The 4,863-nt window shown below is 52.9% G+C and overlaps 1 long non-coding RNA gene across 1 annotated transcript; it reads left to right on the forward strand.

The window, feature by feature from the left end:
* The first annotated feature begins 71 nt into the window (after positions 1 to 71).
* Positions 72 to 2,855, forward strand: LOC112618224. Its single transcript, XR_003118044.1, has 2 exons — positions 72 to 666; positions 714 to 2,855. It is a non-coding gene; the product is annotated as an uncharacterized LOC112618224 (long non-coding RNA).
* Positions 2,856 to 4,863: the final 2,008 nt, after the last annotated feature.

Raw genomic sequence — 4,863 nt, forward strand, 5'->3', positions numbered from 1 at the left:
CTTGCTTGTGTTCCCAGCCTGGGCTCAATGCTGGGCCAGCAGATGGTGGGTTACAGAGGGGTCAGCCTGCCAAATGCACCTGAGGGACCTGACCTAAGTCATTTTGTCCCTAGAGCCCAGCTGGGACTCCTGCTTCTCTAGGCAGGGCAGAGGAGGGAGGAGACACAGCACAGGAATAGAGCATGGGGCAGTGACCCCAGAGTCTGGATTCAAGTCCCAGCCCTGCTAATAACTCATGTGAGCCAGCTCGAGCAAGTCCCTTCACCTTGCTAGAGCTCAGCTTCCTGGCCTATAAAATGTGGGTGGTAATGCCCTCTTCCTGGGGTTGCTGTGAGGATGAGGCAGTGCTTGTGAAAAAGCCTAGTGCTGTACCTGGCACAGAGTAGATGCTTCATGAATGTTGAGTCCGAGAGGCAACTGGAGCTGGTGAGAATGGGGTCCCGACTGTCATGCCAGCCTCCCTCCCAGGCCCACTCTTCCCCCATCTCTTCCCTGAGGAAACCAAGTCTCCCTTATCAGGAAGAGCTGGGGGAGCTGGGAGGAACATTACAGGAACACCAGAGGGAGTCTAGCAGGTGGGCGGGCTTCTCTCTGGAGCCCCCTCAGCAGTTTCATTCCATTCCTGGGCTGAACCCTTGCTCTGCCCCTACCTCCCTTCTGGGGCAGGTGTGTGCTCAGGGACTCTGGGCTCTAGTCCTGGACTGGCTGTGCAGCGCCTCCTGACACAGGTGAGTGCTCAGGGCCCTCAGGCTCCAGTCCTCTACTGGCTGTGGAAGCACATCACTGGGACAGGAAGCCAGGGGCTGCAGGAGACAGGCCTCAGCACATCTCCTCGTCTGTCAGGAGGGGCTCACGGACACCTTTTCTTGGTAGCAAGGAGAGTGTCTCTGCACTATGGAAACTTCCCCTCTTCTAGAGCAGATTGGGAGCTGCCTGTATTATGCCTGAACGCTCCTCAAACTCATGGTCCTGGGGAAGGCGTCTTGGAACCAGAAGCAGCAACAAGACAGGAGCCTCCCTCTGAAGGGTAGGATGCCCGCCTGAGGCCCTCCCTCTTGGCTCTCCCAGGGCCTGGGCTAGCCGGAGGCCCCAGCAGCTGCTGCTGTGGCCGTGCTTACTTTTAATATTTCCCATATGTAGCTGTTGTCCAAGTTAAGTCACCAAATGGTGCTAGAGGGGATGTCAGAGAGCAGCTTATCCAGCTCCTCTCCATGACCCGGTTAACACACAAGGAAACAGAGGCCTAGAGGTTGTCTACTGTTTGACCTCTTATAAGAGCCAGCCGTGCTGCATCTACAAAATGAAGAAGGCAGAGCTAGCTGAGGTCTTCAGCAAGGAAGAAAGGGGTCAGTGTATATGAGAGGGTTACCTGGGCAGTGTCATTCTCTCCATCTCTGTATGCAGCCCTTTGGGGACCATCACAATAAGGAAGAGGTGAGGGCAGAGGTGGAGGCTCCACTGCCCAGGCAGGGTGTTACCATGTGGTGGGACGGAGTGTGAACCCTCAAGTGCACTGGGAAGCTTTGGGGAACCACAGTCTCTTCCACTCTTGGATCCTGTGTCCTCTTCTCTTGATGTCAGGGAAGCCCCTATGCCTCCTTCCCGTGGTGGGGCTATCTCTGCAGAGATTCAGGTGCCCAAGCTGGGCAAGGACTGGAGGAAGCTCCAGATCCGGAGGAGGCAGAGACTGGATGGAGACCTGGAGCAAGGGTTTGGGAGGGGAAGTGAGGAAACAGGTTGAGATGATCTCCATCAGAGCTGGCAAGGCCGCAGGTGATCTGAGAACTATTTTTGTCTAAAAAGAAGGCGCGCACAGGCTCTCTGCTTTTGACAGGTGGCGTTGCAGTGGGAGGAAGGCAGCTTCCTGGCAGTGAGGTAGAAATACTGTAACAGCTGGTACCAAGTTACTGAAAATTTAAAAGCAAACAAGACACAGCAGCCCCCAGGTGGTGTGTTCTGCCGAGGAAGGCTATGGCAGAGGAAGAGCAAGACCATTTCCCCCTCAGGGAGGGCTCTTTGGGTGGTTTGAAGACCCCGGGCTGTTTGTATCCCAGTATTAGCTCCCGTTACTAAGGGTCTGCTCTGCGCCAGGTCCTCAGCGTGTGCTGTCTTTATTCCTCACAATCCTGTGGGAAGGGGCCTCCACCTACATAACAGAAATGCGGCTCAGAGAGACCAAGTGACAGCTAGTGAGTAGTGCTGGGCCTGAACCCCAAGTGCCAGGCCTGAACCCCAAAGTTCATACTCTTGCTGTAGCCGCTGAGGCAGGCAGAAGAGCTCCTCGGGAGGAAAGTGAGGGGCATTCAGGGCCTTCTCTGAATCACTCTCCAAGCCAGAGTAGACCCCCGGTTCCAGTTGTCCTCCTCTGTTTCTGGGCAGAGTCAGGCAGGTGTCATAGCATCCCTCCCGGCCCAACCAGTGCTGGCCAGACTCCCATTCACCGACCTTGACTAGACAGAGAACAGCCACCTTTTAGTATTCATCCCAACAGGTCGAGATGGTCAGTGTGATGGCCACGCGGTTCCTAAGGGACCATAGGTCTAGGAATTATTAGGACACTCACTCAGCCACCCTCGATGCCCCCATCTGCCCCACACTGCCATTCATCTCCCCCATCTGCACTCCTGGAGTATTGGCACTGGTCTAGCCCACTCCAGGTCAGACTCATTAGGAACTCAAGATTCTCGTAAAGAAAGTTGTTTCCAAATTTGTCTTGTCACTCTATTTGGGGGTTGGGAGAGAGCCCGCGGGGGCCAGTGTTGGCCAATACAGGAAAAAGGGAGAATGCTAGAGAAACTGGACTCATGAGAGGTTAAATACATCACAAGAATCCAAAGAAAAGGTGAGTGGTGACAGTCTGCTGAATCACTGTGATTTGTTGCTTTACAAATTCACTCATCAGATGTAAAAGAAATGGCCAAACGACTGGGCCTGGAGTAGGCAGAGTCCAGAAAAGGCCTCCGGGAGTCCTTTGTAAAGGACTGGATGGAGGCGAGGACCACTCTCCTGGAGGTAGGGATGGCTGGGGTTTCCTCTCACAGTCCCTGTGCTCTGGGAAGTTAAGGCTGCAGGTTGCGTAAGACCAGACCTGCAGACCTGGGCCTACATCCTGGAAACAGTATGAAATTGTGAGTCCCCTCAATGAAATGCAGGGTGGACAGCAACTGAAATGAGCTGAAGAAACTCCCTCTTGCGCTCCCACAGGGCAGCCCTACTTCCCAGCCCACTCAGGGAGCGCTGTGGGAGGACAGTGTTGTTCCCTCTGGAGACAAAGCGGCTGGGCACTTGCCTCAGGCTTTAAGGAAACTGTCCACTTTCTAAAAGACCTGGCACTACATTTCCCTCCATGTGGAACAGGAGCAGTCTGAGAACAGAGAGGACAGAGGCACTCGAGGTTCCTGGTACATCATAGCAGGCAGAGACAACGGCCTTCACTGTCCTTCAATTTAAAACTGTTGGCCAGGTGCGGTGGCTCACGCCTGTAATCCCAGCACTTTGGGAGGCTGAGGCAGGTGGATTACCTGAGGTCAGGAGTTTGAGACTGGCCTGGCCAACATGGTATACAAAACATTAGCTGTGTGTGGTGGCGGCACATGCCTGTAATCCCAGCTACTTGGGAGGCTGAGGCAGAATTGCTTTAACCCAGGCAGAGGTTGCAGTGAGCCAAGATCACACCATTGCACTCCAGCCTGGGCAATGAAAGCGAAACTTCGTCTTAAAACAAAACAAAACAAAAAACCAACTGTTCAGCTCACCCAGCAATGTAATCTCAGTAGACGATGAAGAACCCCTGTGGTGGTGTGACGTTCTGGTCCTCAAGAAATATGCCCACAAACATGTCACTGGCCCTTCTAGCCTCAGTTGTTCCTTCTGTGTAATGCATGAGGCAGGTTTCATTGGGATTTAGCCTGTTAGGTACTTTAGATCCTCTGGTATGGTATTTTTAAAAGGTCCAGGATGAGTCTTCTAGAAATTCTGATGTAAGTTACATGTGAAAAAAGGTACATTCTCTCTGAAATTCAAGATGGAGAGATAATTTGGATGTCATCCATGATGTAAAAACAAAATGGTCTATCTCCTAAAACTACAGCCAAGCCTGTCCTGGTCCTGGCTGCAACTTTACTCCAAATATGGACATTCCTGGAAGTCAAACAGCTGGGAGTAGTGGAGTTTGGAGGTAGAAAACACCCCTGAAGGAGAGCTGGAATTATGTTAACAGGTGATTCTCTCTCAAGGGGTTTTCCTGCTCTGGGTCTTGAAATCTTGCATCTCAAGTCCCGTGGGACACGGTATTTAATAGTGGGCTCTGACTGGGTGTGGTGGCTCACGCCTGTAATCCCAGCACTTTGGGAGGCCGAGCTGGGCAGATCATGAGGTCAGGAGATCGAGACCATCCTGGCTAACAGGGAAACCCTGTCTCTACTAAAAATACAAAAAATTTTTTAGCTGGGCGTGGGGGCGGGCGCCTGTAGTCCCAGCTACTCGGGAGGCTGAGGCAGGAGAATGGCATGAACCCAGGAGGTGGAGTTTGCAGTGAGCCGAGATCCTGCCACTGCACTCCAGTCTGGACGACAGAGCAATACTCCATCTCTAAATAACTAAATAAATAGTGGGCTCTGCTGGGGAAGGGCCCTGCTGGGGAAGTTAATCAAAAGGTGCCTGATGAACCCCACCCCACCCAGACGCAAACTTATCCACAAAGGGAGGTTCTTTGAAACTGCTCCTTTCCAAAGGTTGAGGGACAGCCCTGTCCCCAACAGGTTCATATCAGATGCCACTGGTGCTGTTATCAGAAACCCCAGGGCCACAGGTCCCCCTGTTCCCATTTTCACCTCCCCCAAGAAACCAGGACTTAAAACTTTC

This window comes from Theropithecus gelada, chromosome 1 (genome assembly GCF_003255815.1).
Source record: "Theropithecus gelada isolate Dixy chromosome 1, Tgel_1.0, whole genome shotgun sequence".
Classification (NCBI taxonomy): domain Eukaryota; kingdom Metazoa; phylum Chordata; class Mammalia; order Primates; family Cercopithecidae; genus Theropithecus; species Theropithecus gelada.